General features: G+C 46.7%; 1 protein-coding gene across 7 annotated transcripts in view; it reads left to right on the forward strand.

Moving 5' to 3' along the window:
* FRMD4A (FERM domain containing 4A) overlaps nucleotides 1–26,784 on the forward strand; it is a 544,823-nt gene that overhangs the window by 288,243 nt on the left and 229,796 nt on the right. The window contains exon 1 of one of the 7 annotated variants that reach the window (XM_033209302.1): nucleotides 4,811–4,979. The exons of the other annotated variants lie outside the window; for them this stretch is intronic. The gene's annotated coding sequence lies outside the window, so the exon portion shown is untranslated. Of the gene's footprint in view, nucleotides 1–4,810; nucleotides 4,980–26,784 lie in introns of those variants that run through there. 7 annotated transcript variants of the gene reach the window in all.

Here is a 26,784-nt window from a genome sequence, read left to right on the forward strand (position 1 = left end):
CTAGGTTTTAAGCCCCATATGCATTAGGTATTTGTCCTAATGCTCTCCCTCTCCTTGACCACCAGCCCCTGACAGGCCACGGTGTGTGATGTTCTCCTCCCTGTGTCCATGTGGTTCTCATTGTTCAGCTCCCACTTGTGAGTGAGAACATGCGGTGTTTGGTTTTCTGTTCCTGTATTAGTTTCCTGAGAGTGATGGCTTCCAGCTTCATCCATGTCCCTGCAAAGGACATGAACTCATTCTTTTTTATGGCTGCATAGTATTCCATGGTGTATATGTGCCACATTTTCTTTATCCAGTCTATCATCAATGGGCATTTGGGTTGGTCCCAAGTTTTTGCTATTGTAAATAGTGCTGCAATAAACATATATGTGTATGCATCTTTATAGTAAAATGATTATAATCCTTTGGGTATATACCCAGTAATGGGATTGCTGGGTCAAATGAGATTTCTGGTTCTAGATCCTTGACGAATCGCCACACTGTCTTCCATAATGGTTGAACTAGTTTACAGTCCCACCAACAGTGTAAAAGCGTTCCTATTTCTCCACAGCCTCGCCAGCACCTGTTGTTTCCTGACTTTTTAATGATCGCCATTCTAACTGGTGTGAGATGATATCTCATTGTGGTTTTGATTCGCATTTCTCTAATGACCAGTGATGATGAGCTTTTTTTTCATATGTTTCTTGGCTGCATAAATGTCTTCTTTTGAGAAGTGTCTGTTCATATCCTTTGCCCACTTTCCAATGGACTTGTTTTTTTCTTGTAAATTTGTTTAAGTTCCTTGTAGATTTTGGATATTGGACCTTTGTCAGATGGGTAGATTGCAAAAATGTTCTCCCATTCTGTAGGTTGCCTGTTCAGTCTGATGATAGTTTCTTTTGCTGTGCAGAAGTTCTTTAGTTTAATTAGATCCCATTTCTCAATTTTGACTTCTGTTGCAATTGCTTTTGGTGTTTTAGTCACCATGACATATTTCTGTTAGTACTTCAAATTCTTCGAATACAGCTTTTCTTCCCTCAATTCTTATTTATTTCCAGTCCAGGCCCCCAAATACAAAAGGTTTTGGGAGGGGTAAAGAGATCTTGTGCCAGGTACTAGTTCTGGTTGTGGGGATACAGTGAAAACATGGCACATAAACGCCATAGAATACTATGCAGCCATAAAAAAGAATGAGATCATGTCCTGTGCAGGGACATGGATGGAGCTGGAGGCCATTATCCTTAGCAGACTAACACAGAAGGCAACCAAATTATGCATATTCTCATTTATAAAAGGGAGCTAAACGATGAGAACACATGGACACATAGAGGGGAACACCACACAATCGGGCTTATCACAGGGTGGAGGGTAAGAGGAGGGAGAGGATCTGGAAAAATAACTAATGGGTAATACCTCAATGACAAAATAATTTGTACAACAAACCTCCATGACACTAGTTTACCTATGCAACAAACCTGCACGTGTACCCCTGAACTTAAATAAAAGTGAAAAGAAAAAAAGCCCCACAAGGATTATTCTTACTCAGCCAAACCCTGTTCTAAGTGCTTTACATATATGAACTCATTTAATCCTCATAACAGCCCTACAAGGTAGGCAATATTATTGTCCCCATTTCATAGATGAATGTTCTCAACTGAGGCACAGAGAGGTCAAGAAACTCGCCTAAGCTTGCACAGCTAGTAGGTGGCCCAGGCAAGATTCAAGCCGAGGCAGAATGACCTCAGTCTGTGCCCATCACACAGGGCAGTGAATCCTGATGGTGGCTAAGTGTTAAGAAAAAAATAAAGAGGATGGTGATACCTTAAGCACCTGGGGGAAATCCACTCCCCAGGTGCTGATCACCGAAGGTTATCTAAGAGGCAGCGTTTTTGCTAGAACCTGAAAGATGACCAGGAGCCAGCTACCCAACGAGTGGGGTAGGGAGCAGGGCCTGGCCTTCCAGACAGGGGAAGCAGGAAATGTGAATAATATGTGATGAAGACAAAGAGGATGTGGCAGGAGCAGTGCGAAGCCACCCGCAGTTGTTAAGCAGAGCAGTGATGTGATCTGAGCTCTTTCTCCAGCCCGGGCTGCTGGGTGACGGGTGGATGCGTGACCTGGAACATACAGAGCCCTGGAAGGGGGTTCTGTAGCTGGAGGGTAGGGGCTGACATGGTTTCGGGTGGGGCCGGGTGGCAAAAGATAAGACTGGATGGCCAGGGGGGCCTGGTACTCAGGACCTTATAGCCATCAGACAGAATATGGGCATTTTGTCCCTAAAGCCAGGGAAGCCCTGAACGGATTTGAAACAGAAGTTACGGGATCAGACCTGGGATTTAGGAGAATTGCTCCAGCTGGAGTGGAGAAGGCATCTGAGAGAGATAAGATCAGCACCCATTCACAAGGCTACTAGAGACATCCTGGTGAAAGATGATGTGGCCTGAGCGTGCCTGGGGACAGCAGTTGCTCACTCAGCTCCAGGCCCTGTTGGGATAAGGGGCTGCTCTCATGACCTTTCAAGAGGTAGTTATGAGGACAGGCTCCGTGATCAGGTGAACGTGAGGAATGAGAGAAAGGAGGGAGGGAAATCTCTATCCCTGTTTCTGGCTTTGGGGAGGAGGAGGGAGCCTGCTGTTTACTAAGAGAGGGAGCCTAGAGGCAGGATTGGCCAGTGAGGCAAGTTCAGTTTAGGACATACAGAAGATGTCAGTGGCCAAGGCAGAAAGCAGTAGGTGTAGATGTGGATACAATTCAACAACTCCTGTAAGGTTGGAAACAAAATATTGGAAGAGAAATGTATGTCTGAGTTGGTGGCTCATGCCTGTAATCCCAACACTTTGGCCAGGCGGGTGGATCACCTGAGGTGAGGAGTTCAAGACCAGCCTGGCCAACATGGCAAAACCCTGCCTGTACTAAAAAATACTAAAAAATTAGCTGGGCATGGTGGCGGGTGCCTGTAATCCCAGTTACACAGGAGGCTGAGGCAGAAGAATCGCTTGAACCCAAGAGGGGAGGTTGCAGTGAGACGAGATTGTGCCACTGCACTACAGCCTGAGTGACAGAGATGGACTCTGTCTCAAAAAAACAAACAAAAAAATGTTGTAGGTCTGAACATTTCCTCATTGTCCATTAGTAGGTATTGCAGTCAAAACAAATCAGGACTAGAACTAGTCTGCATGCAAAGAAATAATATTCGCTCTGAGGACCTCAGAACACAAAGGGATGGGCTCCAATTGCATTACCAAAAAATGGGGTTTTGCATTGGAATAAGCCTCACAGACTTTAGAGAGAGATACCTGAGAATCCCATTCAAACCTGGCTTCAGATCATCAAGTCTCCAGTCAGCTTGAAAGAAGACAGGTAGTTAAGACCAGCCTGGGCAACATGACAAAATCCTGTCTCTACAAAAAATACAAAAATTAGCAGGGCGTGGTGGGGTGTGCCTGTGGTCCCAGTTACTTAGGAGGCTGAGGCAGGAGGATCACTTGAGCCCAGGAGGGGGAGGTTGCAATGAGCCGTGATCACACCACCACACTCCAGCCTGGGTGACAGAGTGAAACTCTGTCTGTATAACAAACAAACAAACAAACACAACACAGGTACTCCTTAACACCAGCGTTCAACTTTTTCTCCAATGCTAACTGTATGCCCAATTCCCTTTCTATTGATTGTGAGGCCTTTTGAACTGATAAAAATTTTTACCAGTGTTGTTTAGAAAACAACACAGGACCTATGACAGTCAAAAGGTAAAATTTTCTGTCAGCTGGAAGATAGGGTGTGAGCAATTTCTTTTTATTACAAAGTTTGTAAGTCCTCAGAGCCTACCGGTCTCCTGGAAATGATGTTTCTAGATCTACCAAGTACTAGATCAACCATGATGGGAGGAAAAGCAGTCTCTCCCCTGAAGAGAGGATGGGTGCAGCTTGGAAATTCAAGAGACGCACGGGTTCTAGAGAAAGATTTTATCCCAGAAACAAGTCGGCTTTTGCTAAGTGGAGGCTCTTGCCAGCATCCCCTTTTATGTCATCACCATGTTTTGACAATTCATGAAAAAAAAAAAAAGAATGTGTCTAGGAGCAAATAGAGCTCCTCAAGCAATGAACATTTAGACATATCCTGTGAATTGACTTATTGTTCTGGGTGGGGAATCTTCCAGAGTTTGTTTCCCTTTTTTTGGAAAGAGAACGTGTCAGGCCGTTTTCCTCCCCCGGGTCTCTCGCAGTGGAAGTCTCCCTCTCCCAGTCATTGTCGCGAAGCCTTCACAATAGCCCCATGCCTGGGTTATCCTGCAGCAACTTCCACTGAAGAGTTGAGGGGAGATTAAAATTCAATACAGTTGGACTAGATCGAGGGGTAAGAGCTGCGCCTTCAGTCAAGGGAGCTGCTGTCTCCGGCTCTCAGGGTAGGAGAGGGCCTCGCGCGTTGGCTTTGGGTGGGTTTTGTGGGGTGACCAGGGGTCCCCAAGCGGGAAACCTCCGTGCTGGGCATCCCGCACTGTTGGAAGCGCGCAGCCTCATCCGGGAACGAACTTTGTCTCGCCTGCGGGTGCCGCGGAGAGGGACTGGGAGCGGAGCCAGCTCTGGGGGCGACTGAGGGCGTCCCCGGCTTTCTAGGGGGGCGGGGGCGCGCATTGTTGTCCGGGATCGGGCGGCGGTGGCGGCGGCGGTGGCGCGCGGTTGCACCCGACCGAGCGGCGCGCAGGGGCTGGCCGGGGGCGCGCGGGGCGCACGATGCGGCGGGCCGGGCGCGGGCAGGGGGCGGGCCGGCGGCGGGGCTCCCTGGCGCCCGGCCAGGCTCGGCGCGAGAGGCGCGAGCGGGCGATGGGCTGAGGCCGAGGCCCCGCGGCGGGGACCGGGCGGGGACGCGCCAGCTGCGGGCGCCAAGGCCGCCTCGTAGGCCAAGGGCCTGCGCCCGGGCGAATGGGACGCCCGTTCCGGGGAACCAGCCGCTTCCAGCCTGAAGTTCCTCGGCTCCCTCGGAAGCGCAAAAAATAAAAGGTAACGTGTCTTTGTTTCCCGGTCGCGGCGGCAGGGAGGCGACTGACGGCAGCCCTTCGCCTTCCGTGTTTTCACGTTGGGCCGGGGAAAGGGACGCGCCGCCGCTTCTTCACTGGGGGCCTGGACTCGTTTATTTCGCGTATGTTACAGTTTTTAAATACAAACCCCACGTGGGGCCCATACTGTGCGTTCTTCTGCAGCCCTCCCCCGGCACACACACGCTTTCCTTAGGCACCTCAGTCCCAGGCGGTCGGAATCTACCCGGGGAGATCGGAAAGGACATGGCTTTGGGCAGAGCTGGGTGGGCTTTTTTTAAAACCATTTTTTGAGAGTGACAGGGGAGCCCTTTCCTTTGGGCGCAGGACAGGGCGTTTCAGACAAGGGTGGCGGGGGCCGGCAGCCGATCGCCGCTGCCTGGGGCTGCTAAGAGGGGCTGCTTCTTACGTTCCAAATGGCTGCAGCAAGTTTGAGGCAGAGAAAACGGACGCTGGGAAGGGGAGGAGAACAGAAGGGAACCCCCTCTCGTCCGTGCTCGTTTAAAATTGGCTAAACGCAGTGCTTCTACATTGGAAGCAGCTGCTCGAATGTTGGTGCACGTTGAATTCAGAAAAGATTCCCGGTGCTGCACCGAGAAAGCTGTGTGGGCTGCCTGTGTGTAAGGAGCGACTTGGTGCCTTTTCCTCCAGTATCCTATTAACAGAGTAACTGCTCGTAGATTCAGGCGTATTCTGCGAAATTTCCAAGGGATGGCTGTGCTAATAATAGCTCTGGCGGCGGCTTCTTAATAGACATCCTCATTCTGAACGATGCAGCCATGCCAGCCCCCCGGGAAGTGCAGCTTGCTGAGAGACGAGAACCAATGCCCGCAAAGGACTCCCTGACCCCACCATGAATGGATGCGGCTCTGGCTCCCCTATGAATGGAGCATCCCAATGGAGACGCTGCTACTGCTGTTTCTGGCTTCTTTCCATTTGAATCCTCACAGATAGCGATGAAAGGGCTTGCTCTGAAAGCCTAGATAGGCCTATTTCTAAGTCTGAGCCGGTCAGTGGTGACAGCCTGTTCTGTTGGGAATACATCTGCCTTGACCTGATTGAGGGTTCAACTGCTGGTACCCCCCTTCCACCTCCACATCCGTAAGTCGTCCTCTTCACCAGCATGACTGATCTGTGGGAAAGCACCGCTCAGAGAGCCCGGGACAAACTGCTGACTTCATCCCGGGAAGCCACTGCTGGCCCTAGGGAAAGTCCCTTAGGAACTGGATACAGTAACCTGTCCCTTAGACTTCATGAAACTTAGCTGTGTATGCCGTCCTTCAAATGTGCATCAAAGTGCTTTTGCATGGGGGCCAGCAGTCGGGGAGAGGAAGACACATTTCATTGTTTTGTTTTTGGTCTTTAAATTGCATCAAGCCCATTCACAGCATTAAGCCCTATTTCTGTTGAAGTGTGACTTGGACAGGGCCAGAAGACCAAAGCCTGGAATCAACAGAAATCTGGTTTGGTTCTCAACGTGTTGTCTCTTGCAACCTAGAAGGTTTGGAGATGAGCCAATTTGTACATTGTCTTCTGTTAGATCCATTCTGTTGCAAATGAAGTTTGGGTTTATTTAGGGTACAGCAGGAATGAGGGCCCTGTGGCAAATAGGTTTGAATCCACTTGGTCCCCAGAAGTTAAATAGCTGCAGTTAATTAAATTGGAGGGAGTATTTGGACATGCTTTGCGATCAACGTTATATTGCCCAGGCCAGTGAATACAATGTTGCCTCCAGATAAGTTGGAAAGAAGTAATGACTGGTGTATAAAGTTGTGTGGGTAGAAGTAATGTTTTAGGGAGAAAAAATTAAATTTTACTCTTTCATTAAAGGGGAATTGTTTTAATAGGAATAAGGAATAGAAAATCTCTCCACCCTCTTTTGTTCTGACCAAGTGTGATCTGCCGCTGCTGTTGCTGTATTGTTTTTGGCATTTGTCTTGAACTAATTTTATTAATAAGACTTGATATTTATGGCACAGAGTCTCCTTGTAATTTGTAGACATTGTTATCAAGTCCCCTGATAGCCTGGCAGGTGGCTGGTGTCATTAGCGTGATCTTGTCATTTGGGGAAACTGAGACCCCCTTGAGGTCCAGTGAGTTGCTGCTTTCATAATCCATGAGAACAGCATCGCACATGTGCACAGCGCTCGATGTTATTGTCACAGCAAAGTTATAGCCTGAGGTCAAAGGGAAAGACGCCCAATGATTCCTTGCTTGGTTCTGGAACTTGGGGAAAGAGCTCTGTGGAACAGCAGATATGCAAGAGTTGCCAAGGGAAGAGCTCCTGAGTCAACCTTAAGGAGTGGATGGAAAAAGTAGGATTGGTTTGTGATGTGAAAGAAAGGGATATGGAAGGTTCAGGATATCTCATATTGAGGGGACTTGCCAGGCTACCTTTGTCTTTTTTTTTTTTTGAGACGGAGTCTCGCTCTGTCGTCCAGGCTGGGGTGCGGTGGCCGGATCTCAGCTCACTGCAAGCTCCGCCTCCCAGGTTCACGCCATTCTCCTGCCTCAGCCTCCCGAGTAGCTGGGACTACAGGCACCCGCCACCTCGCCCGGCTAGTTTTTTGTATTTTTAGTAGAGATGGGGTTTCACCGTGTTAGCCAGGATGGTCTCGATCTCCTGACCTGGTGATCCACCCATCTCGGCCTCCCAAAGTGCTGGGATTACAGGCTTGAGACACCGCGCCCGGCCACCTTTGTCTTTAAGTAAGTGTTGGGTGAGTCCAGCATCAAAGATCGTTACTGCCTGTACTGCACGAATATACCACCTGTGTTCATATTGTTTATGCTGGTGTGTGTGTGTTTGCATCCGCACATGCGTGCAGCACGCTTGTAGTTCAATTCACGTGTCCAGCAAGCCATATACTTACCCCTCATAAGACTTGCGTTTAGCCTGATGCATCACACTGAATGAAAGTATAATGGGACAATTTACAATCTAAAGCTTTGTTCTTAGATATTTTTGCATATTTAGAAAAAAAGAACAGTGTAATTTTTGGAGAATTCCTAGTTCAAGATGTCAAAATGAGAAATAGACATGCTAACAGCTAACCAGCTTATGAAGTTCTTTTAAACTACTCTCCATAGAGTATTAGAATGTCTGAGTCTGAGGTCAGCAGTGACTTCAATTCATATGTCTTATTTTTTGGATAGCACCTGATGTGATAACATTTGTGGCAGAATTTCTCTTGTTTGGTTTATTTGTTGTGAAAAATCCCAGCATCTTAGAAGCAATTTCTGGGACCTCATAAGAGAGCAATAGAGTAATGATCTTCTAATGATTCTTCAGTCTAAACCCTAATTCCTCTTGAGCTAAACTATATTCCTCTTGAGCTAAAATGGGAGCTTTCTTACCTTAACAGGATCAGCAGGTAACTCAGGCCCATGTGCCCTCATGACCTCCACAGGACACTGCATTTTTATCCATTCACCCACCTTGCCCATTTCTGATTCTGCACTGTCCACTTCTCTCTGGAAATGCCATGAAAGGAACAACAACAAAAAAGATGTTGGACGTCTCTGAAAAGTTAGGCATTGACGTAAGAAAAGGAAGTAAAGGGATCATCACATCAGTTGTGGAGGGTATGTAGATATTTGGGTTTTTCCTCCAATAGCAAAATCAGAGTCAGAGAATGTTGGAAAAGTGGCTGCTAAAAATCTCATCTTGTGGGGAAAGGTGTGCTGGATTTTATCTTGAGGTGTTCATTCCAGCCATAATCAGACTGGAGTACATCAGTAGTATTTTCCATTGTTTAGTTTTTGTTTTTCCCAGAACATTTCATCTCCAGAGGTGGTACAATAGCTCTTGGAACTTTGGGCTTCGGAGTCATGATTGCACACAAAGGCCAGACGGGTTCACTGCTGTCTTCTGCAAGAAGTTTTCTGAATCAGCATAAATCCAGCTTATCAAAAATTCCCTCCACAGCAGTTTCATTTTAGTTCCCTAAATCCATCAGCCGCCACTCTTTCTGTTGTCCCATGAAGTCAGCACGTCCTTCTCTTATAAGGAATGATTCAGACACACCCTTACATTGGAAGTAACCAGCTCTACCGCCAGTGGCATTATTCTAAAAATCCCTATCACTGTTCCTCCTTACTTTTACAGAAGATGATCAGAGCTGGTGCTACTGTTTAGTACACTGCACTAATGCTTATTTGGGGAGCTAATGAGTGTGAGGGTGTGTTCAGTTTTTTTGTTTGTTTGTTTTTTGTTTTTGTTTTGTTTTGAGATGGAGTCTTGCTCTGTCACCCAGGCTGGAGTGCAGTGGTGCGATCTTGGCTCACTGCAACCTCCGCCTCCCTGGTTCAAGTCATTCTCCTGCCTCCTGAGTAGCTGGGATGACAGGCACGTGCCACTATGCCCAGCTAATTTTTGTTTTTTTGTTTTTTTTTTTGAGATGGAGTCTCGCTTTGTCGCCCAGGCTGGAGTGCAGTGGCCGGATCTCAGCTCACTGCAAGCTCCGCCTCCCGGGTTCACGCCATTCTCCTGCCTCAGCCTCCCGAGTAGCTGGGACTACAGGCGCCGCCACCTCGCCCGGCTAGTTTTTTGTATTTTTTTAGTAGAGACGGGGTTTCACCGTGTTAGCCAGGATGGTCTCGATCTCCTGACCTCGTGATCCGCCCTTCTCGGCCTCCCAAAGTGCTGGGATTACAGGCTTGAGCCACCGCGCCCGGCCTAATTTTTGTATTTTTAGTAGAGACGGGGTTTCACCATGTTGGCCAGGATGGTCTCGATCTCCTGACCATGTGATCCGCCTGCCTCAGTCTCTCAAAGTGCTGGGATTACAGGCATCAGCCACTGCACCCGGCCTCGGTTCTCAACTATATCAGTGGAAATTGGGCATTTTCTTCCCAAAGATAAACATTCTTCATATTCCACTTGAAGATGGAAATCACTGCTAAGAATAAAAGCCACAATTGTTGGAAAGTAATGGAGGACTATGGGGGATCGGGTTCTGTTCAGTGGCCTTATTAACTCCAAATAACCAAGAAGAAATGAGTGGTAGTCTCAGTTTGAACCAAATGAGTAACCTCCCTACAGATGTACAAGCATAATTAATTCTAAATCAGAGAAGTTGCCTGTAGGCTCTAGCTTGTTAGGAAGGGCGATCTCTATGCTGTGTGGTGTTTTCTGGCTTTTTGTTTTAAAGGTGGAGCTCCGGCCATTCAATGATGCAATACAAGAAAAAACTTACTGTCTGTGGTCAAGAGCATTGGTACATCCATACTCTTTGCCCCAGATTCTGACTTACATTCACATGTTCCTTTTTGCTCCTGCCTTCTCAGCAATTATTTGCTGATCCTTGGCTACTGCATACGTTTTGTTTGCATACACTCACTACATTAACCCGCTGCTCGTGTTGAGCACTCCCCGGACCCTGGTTGTATAAGCAAATCGCTAAGTGAATCCTGGATCTGTTTAGACTTCAGAAACCTGAAAAACCAGCCAAGCATGGTGACACGTGCCTGTGGTCCCAGCTACTCCAGGAGGCTAAAACGGGAGGATTGCTTGAGTCCAGGAATTGAAGGTTGCAGTGAGCTATGATTGCACCATTGCACTCCAGCCTAGGCAACAAGAGGGAGACCCTGTCTCTAAAAAATAAAAGGAAAGGATAAAAAGAAAGAAATCTGGAAAACCCCAGTGGTCTAAAGCAGTGTCGCTTGTTAAGCCCACCTGTGTCAAAACTTTTCTTAGTCTATACTGTGGTGTGGCTCCTCTTTCTCAGTTAGCAATACATTACCAAACTTAAAGTCTGGAGTCCTGGTCCTAATGCAGAATCCCAAACCTTTTAATGATATTTTTCACTTCAAATTAGCCAAAACCTCTCCCTGCACACTTGAAGCTATCACTTCACAATTTCCTGTGGGATTAGCCTGTTCTCTGGTGATGCAGTCTTCTTTGCAGAGCTTTTGCCTTTCTTTGTCCTTGCTGTATGGGTAATGCATGAGAAAAAAAAAAGGCATGTAATGGGGAATTAGGTTGATAATGCGTGACAGGGAATGGAAATAATAATCGGCGAGTTGCCGGGCTGTGCCATTCATAACCAGAAACTGCACAATTACGCTCTCGCCACATGCCTGGGAAGAAGTATATAGATGAAGTATATAGATGTGACAAACCCAAACTAGGAAGCCAGACAGTGTGGGTCCTCCAGAGCTAGGCGACATACCTACCAATAGCTGGAGAGTCTAGCTCTGCCTTGCCCATCTCCCTACTCCCACTGGCCAGCCCCAATAAGTATCTGATATTTATTTCTCTGTTGCCCAAAGAGAGAGAGAAGGAGAGAGGGGAGGGTGATGAGGACATGAAGCAGACACTGATGGAGCACAATGGGGAGCAGTGTTCGGCCTTCTCAATTCCCTTTTATTGGGCTGCTTGAGTGTTTTGTAACAGAAGAACTGCAGAGTGACCAGTAGCACAGATGTAGCCTGCAGGTCTTGGCAGGAGGGGAGAACCATGTATAGAAGGCAGTTGTAGCAAGGGCTACTGTTAGCAAGGGCTGCAGCCATGGCTGCAGGGCTGCCCATCACAGTCAATGCCTGGTGCAATCTACAAACCATGTGCATATGTGATCTGGGAATTATCCAGCCAATCAAACATTTTAGAGAAATGGTGCTTTAGGAATCAAAGGGAGTATCTAGATCATTTTTGCAAATAAGGAAGAGCTTACAGGCATTGAGGGACCTCACCCTGGTCTCAGCTGCTGCACCAAGGCTGGAGTCCCTGCCTCCTGACGTGGATCTGTGTGGTGCAACCTGGGATGGCAAACAGAGAGGGGAGGGTGGCGCCATCTTGCCCTGGGTGTGGTTGTCTAATCAGCTCTGCCACGGCTTATGTGGCCTTGGGTGAATTACTGAGTCTCTCTGAACCTTGGTTGCTTTATTTATAACTGACATTCAGAGTAGCAAACTAGTTAATATCTGTGAAGCACCTAACTCTCAAAAAGTATGGGAGACTCTTTTATCTGGAGAGATGGGATCTTGCTATGTTTCCCAGGTTGGTCTCGAACTCCTGGCCTCAAACGATCCTCCTGCCTTGGCCTCCCCAAGCCCTGGGATTATAGGCACGAGCTACTGCATTTGGCAAGGAGACTTTTCTAGAATAAGAGATTTTGTCTTTGTATTTCCCCCTCTCCAACTTTGCTTAATTATATTACTGGAAGGCTCAACGATGCTAACTTTGCGGGGATGTGATCCCATCAAGGTGCAAGAAGCCAGCTGGCTATGGAAGTGGAGGTGCTGCTGAAATAAATGGTGCATCCTCACTTATAATACTGAGATGAATTTTATAGACATAAAGTAGTATAAGTGGACGAATGTTAGCTCTGATATTTCATAAGTGTTACCTAGCCTTTCAGAAAGGTTTCTGCAGATAAAGTCATGACCCTAGCCATTCTTACCTTGTTGGAAACAGGGAAGATTTGTGAAGAATGGCAGGTGGCAGGATGTAATAGAGTCTTCTAGCTGTGAACAGGGATTAGGGTCTATCACTGGGAGCAGATGAGAGAGCCCAGGGGCTCTACTACATCTGGGTCTCCAGGGAGTCCTGGAACATTAAGGTAGAGAAGGTCGGTTGGGGGAGGGGAAGGAAGAAAAGACAGATGGCTTTGTCTTTGACCCAATGGATTATATCACCAATTTCTAAGAATTTCTAAAATTCTTTAATTTTCAAAAATGATCATAGAAAGCTTTTATCTGGAACAAATTCTAGAAAAGATGTAAGAATTACCAAGATTATGTCAGTGAATGGCAATTGCATCCTTTTCGGAACAAAAAAGGCAACACTATAATCACTCCATAATGTTCTTTGTCTACTGCCCATTTATTGCCGTTAACTGGGAAGATTTTCTACTCCTATTTATTTGTTATATTCCACCCAAGTCATTAATGCAACAAGTTAATGGCAGAAATAAGCCTAGATCCTGAGTATACGGGATGCCTTTTGGTGTTTTTTTTTATTTTGTTTTGTTTTGTTTTTCTTTTTCTTTTCCATCGCATCAACCACTCAACCACTGTGAAAATACTGGGATAGTTTCCTTGTAGTTGGAGAAGTCAAGGTGTCAATTTGCATAATGTTCATCAAAAGAATTTTAAGCATTTAATAACCTTCTAAATGTTAAATAAAGTCAGAATGAGAGATCATTTGTCTTCTGAAGACTGATTAAACAGGCACACACAGACAGCAGAAGAAAAACATTAAGCAAATGTGCAAACAGGGAGAGTATTTATAGAACATTATATCTGCATCCAAGACTAGGATATATTTTCGGTGAGCCCTAAGGGACAGCTTATGGCCGTCTTTTGCCTAGACAGGGTGGAGTGTGTCTGTCATTTGATGGAGAAATTATAAGCTGGTATTTGTTTGTGGTTCCTTCCTTACTTTATTGTGGAAAATATGGCTTTTGTCATCCACAACAATTTAGTTCGTTTGCCTTCCTGTTCCTGAAGTTGTAAATTAGTCGATAGAGATTTTGTACCATACAGAGATCTGCAACTTCCAAGTGGGAAAGATATCCAAGTACTCAGAGAATACGAGAATACTATCCAAAAACACAGTGATTTGTTTCTTGTTTTTTGTTTTGTTTTGTTTTTTTGTTTTTTTGGTTTTTGTTTTTTTGAGAGAAAGTCTTGCTCCATCACCCAGGCTGGAGTGCAGGGGTGCAATCTCAACTCACCGCAACTTTCTCCTCCCAGGTTCAAGCAATTCTCCTGCCTTAGCCTCCTGAGTAGCTGGGATTATGGCTGCGCACCACTACACCCAGCTAATTTTTTTGTATTTTTAGTAGAGACGGGGTTTCACCGTGTTGGCCAGGCTGGTCTTGAACTCCTGACCTCAGGTTATCTGCCTGCCTCAGCCTCCCAAAGTGCTAGGATTACAGCCGTGAGCCACCATGCCTGGACAGTGCTTAGTTTCTTAAGCAGCTAGATCCTCCTTTGCTTCTTGCCAGTGAAACTGACCACGCTCCTAGAGAACTGACAAAACTCAACTTAAAATAGTCCATAAACTGGCTGGGTGCAGTGGCTTATGCCTGTAATCCCAGCACTTTAGGAGACCGAGGCGAGAGGATCACTTGAGGTCAGGAGTTCGAGACCAGCCTGGCCAACACGGCAAAACTCCATGTTTTATTTTCTCTACAAAAAATTAAAAAATTAGCCAGGTGTGGTGGCGTGCACCCATAGTCCCAGCTACTCAGGAGACTGAGGTGGGAGGATCACTTAAGCCCAGAAGGCAGAGGTTGCCGTGAGCCGTCATGGAGTGATAGAGCCACTGCACTCCAGCCTGGGTGACAGTGAGAGTATGTCTCCAAAAAAAAAAAAAAAAAAAAGAGTCTATAAACTGTAAGTTTTATACTGTGGCTTTTGGTTTTGTATTGGATGTAGATAAAAGTCAATATGCGAGTGTTCATTTGTAGGAAAGATGGGGTGGAGGAACTCAAGCACTGTGGCTTGGCCTGCTGGCTGGGCAGTGAGGATGAAGAGGGCACATGGTATCTGCCCTGTGCCTTCCCAGCAGACCTTTCCTGAAGGACCCTGTCGGTCCATCTGGCTTTGAAATGGCTGATTCTGGGTTTGGCTACTTACCAGTGTTCCCTAAATACTATTCCCCAAAACAGCCTCACTGGGTAGGATTCCAGAGCTTACAAATGCTTTGCTGTTTCCCTTTGTGATTACTGGTCCCACCTGTGGTTTTCTCATTACTCCTCTTCCTCTTCCTCCAAGGCTCAGACCTCATTGTCCCGTGATGTGACTCACCACGCCTGCCTCGAGCTTCCTCTTTCTACTTTGCTAGGAGTCAGCTCTTCTGCAGCTGATCTTTCCAATCAAATTTCTCCAATGCCTCGGTCCATACATTGTCTTCCCACATTCTTTTAGGGTGAGGTGCTGACTGCCATTGTCATAGTTTAGGGGCTCTTTTTCCTGAGTCATTATAAAATCATCACAGCCTATCCTTTGTCCAGCTTCCTATACCCCTGACCACATCCACAGCCCCCACCTCTGCACCCTGCATTCTTTGTAGACCACAGTCCTTAGCATGGAAGAAAAAGCCCTTCACAATCTAGAGGCTTCTTGTTTCTTAAACATCTTTTCTTATGTTAACCATCACACACACACACACACACACACACACACACACACCCTTGCCTCTCCCCAGGCATATTTGACCTCATCTGGACTTCAGCCTTTGCAATTGCTCCCTTCACATTGCCATTCCCCTCCCATCCCTTTCCTGGAACACACCTATTCATTCTTTACTTGGAGCCTCCAGCGTTCCCTACTCCTGTTCCTCCAAACAGAGGCGAGTTCCCCTCCTCTGTTCTCTGGAAGCATCCATGCTGGAAGGCAGTTGCAGTTTGATCCTATGGACAGTAGTGACCTGTTCACATGCCTCCCACTGTCGCTTTTTAGGGGTAGGACCATGTCTTCTTTATCATTGACTGCACAGCACCCAGCGTTATCCCTGGCATTTGGTGGTGCTCAGAAATGTAACTGAGGAACTCATTGTCACGTTGTGATTTCTCCTTTCTCGACTTGTCTGCACAGATCTCGAGGGACTGTTTCCTGCTGCAGCCCAGGGCCCCTACCTGCGGTCAGCTCTTCTGTCTGCTAGGCACCTCTGCTTGTCTCTCTGCCTGTTTCTATGTCAAAGGGGAAGAGAATAAGGATAGAACTCTCTTTCTCACTCTCTCTCTGGCCCATTCTCGCTCTGTCACTCAGACTGAAATACAGTGGTACAATCAAAGCTCACTGCAGCCTCGAACTCCTGAGCTCAAGTGATCCTCCCACCTCAGCCTCCCCAGTACCTGGAACTACAAGCATGCACTACCATGCCCAGCTAATTTTTCTTTTTTTCTTTTTTTTAAGAGATGGGGGTCTCACTAGATTGCCTTAGCTGGTCTTGAACTCTGACCTCAAGCGATCCTCCCACTTCAGCCTGTCAAAGCTCTGGGATTGCAGGTGTGAGCCATCATACACCCAGCCCTCTTTTTGTTCATATAAAAATGATACCCTGCAGACCCCAGCTGGCAAATGGCAGAAAGTATCTGAGTGCCACAAGTCCATCCATTCATTCATTCAGTCATTCAACACATACCTGTTGGTATGCCTTGTACATTCCAGGAATGTGGCAGTGAGAAAAACCAATCAAATCTTGCCCCTGGGGAGCTTGCATTCCAAGAGGAAGGGGCAGACAGTCCACAGGATCAGTAACTAAGTCACAGAGGATGCTAGAAGCTGGCAGTTGCTACAAAGAAAAACAAAGCAGAGGAAGGGAAGTGTGATAAGTTGCTCTTTTCAACGCAGGGGTCTTGTAGACCTTAGGAAAGGTGATCATTGAGCAAAGACTGAAAGGATGTGAGGAGGGGAGCCAGGTGGGTGTCTGGAGGTGATGAGTGTTCCAAGCAGAGGGCAGAGTTCTTCAAAGGCACTGAGGCAGTGGTGTGGCAGGGAACAGGAGAGGGTGCTCCCAGGAGAGGTCGCAGAGCCATGTGGTGCAGGGTGAGGACTGGTGGGAGTCACACGGGCCTTTAAGGCTCTACCCTGGGGGGCAATGTGGAGCTGGGGAGCCCCCGGTCCCACGGAGGCCATGCAGAAATGGTTTGGGTGCTGTTTGGGTGAGATTGCAAGGTGGGCAGAGTTAGAAGCACATTTGCAAGAATCAAGACAAGTGATGACGATGATGGTGGTGATGAAAAGCGTTCAAGTTCTGGATATTTTGAAGACAGAACCAACAGGATTTTCTGGGGGTTCGAATGTGGGATATGTGATAAAGCGAAGAGTCCAGGATTTGGGGCCAAAAGAGCAGAAAATGGGGATGACAAGGCAGAGCTATCGTTGCTTGGGAGGGAAGCTGTGGTTTGGGGAAAAGTGAGATCAGGAATTCCATCTGGGACTCGCTGAGCTTGGGATGTTTAACAAGGGACCAAGTGAGGTATGGAGAGGGCAGTTTTGTGCATAATTCTCCACCAACCTGGGTCAGGGGACACCACGGTGGAGACACGGAGTTGAAGCTCACCCATGTACAAATGATACTTAAAGCACAAAAGACTGCCAACTCCAGGGTTCAGTATTGAGTATGATGACATCTGGGAAAATGTGTAAGCACCAGACTTCAAATAAAAAGAAAAACGGCCAAGCGTGGTGGCTCACACCTGTAATCCCAGCAACTTGGGAGGCTGAGATGGGAGAATCACTTGAGGCCAGGAGTTTGAGAGCAGCCTGGGTAACATAGTGAGAAGAATAATGAGGAGAAGGAGGAGGAGAAGGAGGAGGGAGAAGGGAGGAGGGAGAAAGAGGAGGAGCAGCAAAAGAAAGAGAAAAAAGGAGGAGGAGGAAGGAAAGAAAAGAAAGAATTCCTCAATGTGTGAAGAATTCTGTTGAGATGTGCCATTGTACAAATTGAACCCTCAATGTCGTGCTCCTGATGGTCTCTTTTTGAAAACGTGAAAAAAATGTCTCTCTCTTATTTGATTTTATTTACTTGTGGAGAGATGGGGTATCACCCTGCTGCCCAGGATGGAGTACAGTGGTGCCATCATGGCTCACTGCAGACTCAAACTCCTGGGCGCAAGTGGTACTCCCAGCTCCGCCTACTGGGTACTTAGGGACTACAGGCACATGCCGCCATGCCTGGCTAATTTTGTTTTAATTTTTTTTTTTTTTTTTTTTTTCTGGAGAGATGAGGTCTTGCTGTGTTACCTAGGCTGGTTTTGAACTCCAGGCCAAAGCACTGGAATTACAGACATGAACCACCACACCCAGCTATTTTTTGTATTTTTTTAGAGATGGGGTCTCACTGTGTTGCCTAGGCTGGTCTCAAACTCTTGGCTTCAAGCAGTCCTCCAGCCTTGGCCTCACAAAGTGCTAACTCTCATATTTAAATAGATTTATTAATATATCATTGACATACAATAAACTACACATATTTAAAATATACTGTTGGATATATCTTGATATATGACTATACCTGGGAAACCATCACCACAATCAGGAATTGTGACTCTGTGCTTTTATACTTTTAGTCAATCATTTGTGTGATGCTCAGGGCTAGACACGAGGAAGGATGTAAAATGCCATCACTGTTCCTGCCTCATCTGTCTGTCCTGATTTAAAATTCTAGCTTTCCAATACTGTTATCTAGTCACAGACTCATTTCCAGGTCTCTTCGTTCTTTTCCTTCCTTCCTTCCTTCCTTCCTTCCTTCCTTCCTTCCTTCCTTCCCTCCCTCCCTCCCTCCCTCCCTTCCATCCTTCCTTCCTTCCTCCTTCCTTCCTTCCTTCTCCTTCCTCTCTCTCTCTCTCTCTCTCTCTCTCTCTCTTTCTTTTATGATGGAGTCTCTCTCTGTCACCCAGGCTGGAGTACAGTGGCGTGATCTCGGCTCACTGCAACCTCTGTCTCCCAGGTTCAAGCGATGCTTCTGCCTCAGCCTCCTGAGTAGCTGGGATTACAGGTGCTCACCAGCATGCCTTGGCTAATTTTTGTATTTTTAGTAGAGACAAGGTTTTGCCATGTGGGCTAGGCTGGTCTCAAACTCCTGACCTCAGGTGATCCGCCCGCCTCAGCCTCCCAAAGTGCTGGGATTACAGGCGTAAGCCACCATTCCCAGCCTTATTTCCAGGTCTTTTCTGAAGGTTATGCTAAAAATACACTGCACTTTGGTTATCAAAGGGTTTGGTGTGACATGGTGAGCTGCTTGCCACCAGTGTCACTGGTTAAACCAGGAAGGTGCAGAGATCAGGAGCCCAGCCAGCTTTTAATCAGCTCAGATCCAGGCAAAAACATCTTTCTCCTTCCTTCTTTCATGGAAACAGCCCAAACACTAGGCTCCATTTCAGCCTTTTTTTTTTTTTTTTTTTTGCTACAAGTAGTCAACACAGTAATTACCTCCTGCTGAAAGCTGTGAGAAATTGTTCTGTGTCCAATTAGAATTTTTGATTTGACTAACAGATACAACATAACATCTTTATTTCTGTAACTACTCACTAATGATATGCACCCTGGATATATTTAGACTCTCATTTGCCGGGGCCGTTGCATTGTAAGGTGCTACGTTATTGTCTGTGACAGCATTTCCACCAAGAGACTTGACGAGGACGGGGGTGGCGAGCCTTTTGGGTTTGGGAGTCCTCTCCCTCGCCCTTTCCACCCCTCCCAGGCCTGACCTTCCATACCCAGGCTTACAAGGGGAGCAGCTCTAGGATTTGCCCCACCCTGGGAGCTCCTGACACTGGACCAGGTGTCCGGGGTAGATCTCCATGAAGTGTCTGGGATAGTTCCTGGGGCAGCCAGCCAGTGTCAAAACCTCCCCCAAGAAGAATGGAAGGAGGGATCTGCCAGCACAGCTCATGCAAGAGCAAGAAGTCCCTGCCAGCGACATTCCAGCAGAACCCTTTGCAATGTCCTTGGTTATGTAAACAGAAAGGCGGCAGCCTCCAGCCCAGATGGACTGCCCAGTGTGAGTGTCAAAGTCGCTGTGGAAACTTCCCCCCGTGGAAGCACTATGGGTCCCCACGCTCTCCCTGCAGCTCTGTGTTGGGATGGGGAGGGTTGGGGACTTCTTTTTGACCTCCTGGAGCTGGGACCTCCATGTAGGACTGGTGGTTCTGCAGGTCTGGAGCATCCCTGTTTCTCAGATGTGTCTTGCTGTGATGCCACTAGAAGTTTGATCTGATTTAAGGGTGTCGCTGGAGTCAGCTGTCCTCTGGGGTGCTTCCTGCTAAACGTGGCAGGACTTGGCATCTGAGCATGTGGCCCTTGGACTCAGGCACTTAGTATAGGAGTGCTTTGTATCCAACACAGATTTAGCAAAGCAGGTGACCTGGCAGGCCATACCAACTTCATAGGTGGCGATGTTCCCACTGCATGTCAAGAGCCACCAAAGACCCCAGGTGGAATTTGGAAAACTCGCAGATGGTGTAGAATACTATTTTCTGCTCCATACCTCCCTGGGAGGCAAAGGAGATTACGACTATAGTAATACACAAAGAAGATCGTTTATGACAAGGAGAGCCCATTCCCCAACTCTTGTGTATGTGGCTTCACCCATCACTGAGGGCAGATCCACGTTGATTCTGCTTGTCACATAGGTATGTGAATGACAAATAATGCATGTGTTCCTGAGACTGGCTTTTGGGGCATGTTTCTACAGAATAGGCAAATTAAAACATATTTCACTGAATGTAAATTAAGTTGTAGAGTACCTATATTACATAATTGCCCTTGAAATTATATATATAAAGATATATGCTATTTAAATATATATTTATTATTCATATAAAATACTTATTGTGTGCCTATTGTGGCAGTCACATCAGTCTACTTTAATCACACATTATCGTTTTGGTATCAATAAAATGTTTACAACTGTGCAGACTTCCTGTATAAGACCGATAGTTGTAAATAATATTGTGTTTCCTTCCATTGATCACAACATAAGCAAAAATTTTTTAAATTCCATTTAAAACGACAGATTAAACTGGACACTGAAACAAAGTAGGCAAATTCATGTTACCAGAAAATGTTATTAAGGTTCTTGGTTACTGAGCACATGAATTCTTTACCAAACCAGCAACAGATGCTTGTAACTCTTCCGCACAGAATTACATTTTAAATAGAGGATGTTCGACTGCACGTTTATACGAGAAAAATTGGTAGAATCAAAAAGTAAAAAAAAAATGTGTTTGTGCCTATCAGTCTGTACTGAAATTTTTGTAAACCTTCTGAAGCACTGAGTGAACGTTGTAAAAATTTGTTGCAGCAAACCACATGTAATATTGTACCAAAGAAACATCACAAGTAAATACATCAGCTATCAGAATGAATATATTTTCTTGGAACTCTTTGTTTCTAGCTGTGCCTGTATATCCATGTCTTATATGTCACAACTTATTGGAGAGGGAGGGAAGGGATCTTAGAGTCTGTCTGTCCCCGAGTTCTGTAATCCTTTTGACAACTTCCCTGGCTAATGTCTCTGGTCCCTTCCTGATGATTTGCAGTGATAACGGGGCAACCCATTCCATTTTGAACAGCGATGCTCGTTCAAAAGTTCTTCCTTCGGTTGAATCCGAATGTATCTTCTGGAATTTCCACTCATTGGTTCTATTTTTTGCCCACCAAAGCAAAGTTAACCTGCCTTCACTTTATACATCAGATTAGCAAGTCTCCCTGAACCTCCATTTGAGTAAGCCCAGGACAGTCCTAGTTTATACCTGTTCTCTCTATATAATCAATAATAGCCTCCCTTTTGACTCACAAGTATCTGGTATGGCCAATAGATTGTATGGTCACACTACCACTGGAGCTTTTGATATGTAGGCCACGGATGCAGTTTTTGCCTCAGTCCTGGGAAGTACTGGTTTCTGGACCTTCACCCGGTCTAGTTATCCTTCTTTGGTCTTTCTCCCGTTCCTTTCATTTCTTATGTAAAATATGGTACCCACAATTGAATACAGATTTCCAGAAGTGGTTTAACCACCGTAGGTTGCAGGACACCTCTTAATTCCCTTATTCTGATGCTGTGTTTCTAGCACGTGTGTGAAAAGGACACAAAACCATAAACAATATGACCCCAACTTTTACATTTTGACGCTTCCATCCGAACCTCTTTGCCATCTGTAAATTTGATATGCCTGCCTTCTGTGTCCATTCACCAATCACTGGGGGGAAATACATGGATTGAGGAAGACGAGTTCTACTTTAATATCACTTTGCAGTTTTCCAAGTGCTTGCAGATTTTGCCGTTGCAACCCTGTCTCCAGACTCCCCTCATTTTGGCCTCATGATGAAATTGACTTGAAAACAGTGCTCAGCGGCTATTTCCTATTTCAAACAATTCAGCCATCCTCACTCAGACGATTGGGTCCCCCTTCTTTGTCTTCATAAAGACGGTGTCCAGCTGTATTTCTCACTGCTTCCTCCTCATCCACCACTGTGTCCTTCAGCTCATTGCCTGGGTGACATTTCCAGAACATTCTGTGTTCTCTCCCATTTCATCCCTTCTTAACTCATGTTGCTGTGTTCTGCAGGTATCACTCCTTCCCTGGGGTATTGACGGGTCCACCAGGTATGAGTTAAGGTGTCCCCGCATCCCCATCCCATAGCATCTTATACTCACCCCTGTGGTCACACTGATCACTCTGCAACTGCCTGGTAACTTGGGTATTTCCTCTATGGGACATAGAAGTTCCTGAAGTGTAGGAGCAAAATCACATTCATCATTGTATGTCGAAAAAGATCCCTGGCACAGAATAAAGATGCCGTTAGCACTTGAGTGAACACATTGTGGTGAACATTACTATGAATAATTCTTTATTCTATTTCTCTTGTTTCAATGGGGAAAATTCCTAGAAGAGACATGACAGAGCCCAAGGATCTGAACTTTTTAGCTGTTTCCTGGAAGGTGATAGTGGTCTTCTCATTAAGTTGTAATAATCTACTAATTAAACTATTTTATCTTTACTATAGTAATTCCCGTTATAGTTGTTACAATGCCTTCCTGAAATTTACATTAGCTTTTTACTTTTGCTTATGGGGCCTTGTGGAGTATAACTTATTTTTTGGAATGATTTTTATGGTAGTCAAATCTATCATTTTTTCCTTTTTGGCTCATTCATTGCTTTTAGGGTTAGAGAAGCATGATAGATAATCATCTGCCTGGTTTTAAAATTTAACTTTATAAACCACCTGGGATTTATTTTGGGGAAAGGCTGCAGTTCATTTATATTCCTTTCATTTCCCTCTTGATTGAGAAGAGTGAAACAAACAGAAGCTGAATTGTTTTTTGGTTCTTTTTTTTTTTTTTGAGACAGCGTCTTGCTCTGTCGCCCAGGCTGGAGTGCAGTGGTGCAATCTCAGCTCACCACAGCCTCCGCCTGGCAGGTTCAAGCGATTCTTCTGCCTCAACCTCCCAAGCAGCTGGGACTACAGGAGTGTGCCAACAAGCCCAGCTAATTTTTTGTATTTTTAGTAGAGACGGGGTTTCACTGTGTTGGCCAGGCTGGCCTCAAACTCCTGACCTCTGGTGATCTGTCTGCCTCGGCCTCCCACAGTGCTGGTATTACAGGCGTGAGCCATCACACCCAGCCAGCATCTATATATCTTTAAAAGTTATTTTATTGTCCTTAGACTATCCTTGTTTTAAATATCAGTGTCATGACTAGGCACAGTGGCTTAGCCTGTAATCTCAGCACTTTGGGAGGCCGAAGTGGACAGATCACCAGAGGTCAGGAGTTTTAGACCAGCCTGGCCAACATGGTGAAACTATACTAAAAATACAAAAATTAGTGGGGCATGGTGGCTGGTGCCTGTAATCCCAGCTACTCGGGAGGCTGAGGCACGAGAATCACTTGAACCTGGGAGACAGAGGTTGCAGTGAGCTGAGATTGCATCACTGCACTCCAGCCTGGGCGACAAAGCAAGACTCCGTCTCAAAAATAAATTAATTAATTTAAATAAATGAATATCAGCATCAGCTTTCCAACTTTCTCCCTGTAAACTTGCAGTGCAAGAAAAATGCTGGAAATATTCCTCCTACGTCGTGTGCCCTCCACACTTTGTTCTACTACAATCTAGCCTCCTTTGCAAGTTCTCCAGTATACTCCCTGTGCTCTTCACGTCTCAATCTTCACTTCCTCATTTAATTTTATTTTTATCATGTGATCAAAATTTTCCATTTAAAGTCACCATCCCATACAGACTATATTTTTTTTAGATCCAGAGAGTCAAACTTATCTTTTCTTTTTTTCAGCCTTATCTTTTTTTCTAGACTTTTAAAAACTGTATTTCTGGGGTCTCCATCTCACTATCCTATTTTTGTTCTTTCTTTCTTTCTTTTTTTTGAGACAGAGTCTCACTCTTTTCTTTTTGCCCAGGCTGGAGTGCAGTGGCATGATCTAGGCTCACTGCAACTTTCACCTCCTGGGTTCAAGTGATTCTTCTGCCTCAGCCCTCCAAAGTAGCTAGGACTATAGGTGTTCACCACCATGCCCGGCTAATTTTTGTATTTTTAGTAGAGATGACGTTCGCCCTGTTGGCTTGGGCTGGTCTTGAACTCCTGGCCTCAGCTGATCTGCCCCTCTCCACCTCCCAAAGTGCTGGGATTACAGGTGTGAGTCACTGCACCCAGGCTCTATCTAACTATCCTTTTCTACTCTAAAAATTGCAAGTACAATCATCAAAACAAAAGAAAAGGTAGATATTTGCCTTTCCCTTTGAAAAAAGCCTCTCATTCTACTCCAAACAAACAAACAGACAAACATATAAACAACCTCTGTCACTCATACTGAAGCCAGAGCTCCATGTGGCAGAGAACAGGTGTTATTTTCCATCTTTCCTCACTGTTCCCCCAGGGAACAGTTGGATGTTAGTTAGGTGGGTGTGTATGTTCTGGCCGCTTCTTGCATGTTCTGTTTCTTTGGGGTTTACACCTCACCCAGCTGCCCTTGCAGAACGTCTGTGTGAACACATGTGCTGTGAACACATGAATAAGAATTACGTGCGTGTGTAAGAACCTGGACATTTTCCCACACAGGTTTGGGGATTCCTAAACCTCCTTTCTTAGGCCAGTTCCTGTATTCCTTACATCTGCTCTCTGTCGATGATTGCCGGGTGGCATAGGATGGCCCTGGGAACCACAGTTACTGGGAAAAAGAGCTGGGCTTCCAAGCCTCCTGTCTGAACGAAGTGCCCTCCTCTGCAAATGACCAGTGCCGCCAGAGCTTCATCTTGTGAAGGCCTGGCACTGGCTCAGTCCCTGAGGACAGCCATCCCAATGCCACCTGCCCAGAATTAGCCTCCTCACCCATCCAGAGCCACAGGGGACCTGGCATGAAGGGACAGAGACCTGCAGCGCCCCCGGGCCTTCCTATAGGAGCAGGGAGCAGCGTATTGGATCAGGGCCTGACTCCACTGTGTGTAGGCGGCTGTCAGTGGTTCAGCATTCAGCGTTCTGCGCTTTTTATGTGTTTTTACTTATTTGTTCCTCTTCACAACTCTACGAGGTAGGTATTGCTGTCATCTCTGTTTTATAGATTAGGGAAGGAGGCCAAGTTGGTGCACTTCTGGAGGATCACATTCAGCTAGGAAGTCGTGCAACCAGGATAAGCCACAACCCTGGGTGGCCAAGCTCTGGAGCTTGGCTCTGACCCATCGTAAGCCCTGGTGATGTGGTCCAGGGAGGGCAAGGAGGGAGGCACAGTGTGTGGCTCAGTCCTCTGGGTCCCCAGGTCGCTGGAGGACAGGAGTGGGATGTGTGCCTGGAGCCTCCTCCCCACCCTTGGCATCCCCAGCAGGGCACTGAGTCTGCGAGATGCAAGAGGATCTCACAGCTGTTTAGAGCCCCCGGCTGTCCCCGTGCCCTTCTCTGCAGGCCAGGCCTGGAGGAGGCCTGGAGCTGCAGAGCCGGGAGAACCTGGCAAAGTCAGCGTCTTCCTCAGTCTTTTGTACAAAGCTGAACCTGGGAAAGGGTAAGATGAGGTGGTCTTTATTTTTTTAAGGAAAATGTTCATGGTTTTATTGTTTCCTGAGGCATTGAAACGGATTCTGCACAAATCAATACCTGCCCAGAGGGGCCGCTGGTTTCTCCTGTACTTCTTTGGGTTACTAGAGCAATTTGTCAGGTTTTTTTTAAAAAAAGAACAACCTTTCCAAGGTGTGCACTGGCACAACACAAACTCTTCCTGTCAGAGGCCGCTGGTCCGGTGTCCAGACATCGTGCAGGACACCTCAGTGGCCACAGTGCACTGTGTCCACCTCCACACAGCCCTGTGCATTTGTGTATAGTATCTGGTGTGTCTGCAGAAGCCTGAATAGTATTGGGAAGAGAAGGGAGGAAGAAACAGCGTGACTGCCTGGCCGGGAGGAGGTCAGCGAAGTCATGCAGGGCAGGCCTGAACTTGTCTGTCATCAGGGCAAACCCAAGCATCCGTGATATCCTTTGCTAGGAACATCTGGTGGAGCCCCGTAATGGGGTCTTCATTGGCCTTTGGCTGGCCTACAACCATGCTGAGGATGCAGTGAGCTGATGTGGGCTGCCGGTCCTGCACCGTGATACTGTGCTGGATTTTCTGGAACAGAAGGCGGGATGACTTCTCTACAATGGCAGCTTTCCCCTCAAACTGCTCTCCTTCCCGCCTAAGGTGTGATGTGTCAATGTCAACTGCGCTGAGTTGGGTTCTGTTGTTATCCATAACTGAACGTTGAATGAAGCTGGGTCCAGTCATCTCCCACATGGGCTTGCCTCCCGTTCTGGAGTGTCCTCAGCCTCACTGAGACCTGGGGGCTGGCATGATGGCAGTGGCGGCAACCCAGCATGGTCCTGATGTTAGGTGTCCTAGAAGGAGGGGAGGGGAGGACAGAGCATGACAGCCCAGGGTAGCTGCCAGATAGTGCTGTGGACATGCCTCTCAGGAGGAGAAGGTATGTGGCATTTTTCTCTCAAGCCAGTAATCAGCAAGAAACAGGACCACAGCTCCTTGGGTCACCTGTGTCCCCAGCACCAGGCTGAATGCATGGCGTAGAGGAGACCACAGCAATGGGCTTTGGACTTTGCGTGAAGACTGTGCCTCCAGGCAAAGGAAACAGCACGGGCCAGGCCCCACAGCCAGGGACAGGCTGGTCCTCGGAGGAACAGACTCTAGAAGTCCTGGATGGCCCAGTCTTGAAACTGAGAGGAGCGGTGGGAAGGAGAGTATTTGAAAAAAAGGGATCTGGTGAGCTGAGGCCAATGTCAGAGAGCCTGTTATCCATGTTCAGACAGTTGCCTTTCACAGATG

The sequence above is a fragment of the Trachypithecus francoisi genome, unplaced genomic scaffold (assembly GCF_009764315.1).
Source record: "Trachypithecus francoisi isolate TF-2019V2 unplaced genomic scaffold, Tfra_2.0 Lachesis_group9, whole genome shotgun sequence".
Lineage (NCBI taxonomy): Eukaryota > Metazoa > Chordata > Mammalia > Primates > Cercopithecidae > Trachypithecus > Trachypithecus francoisi.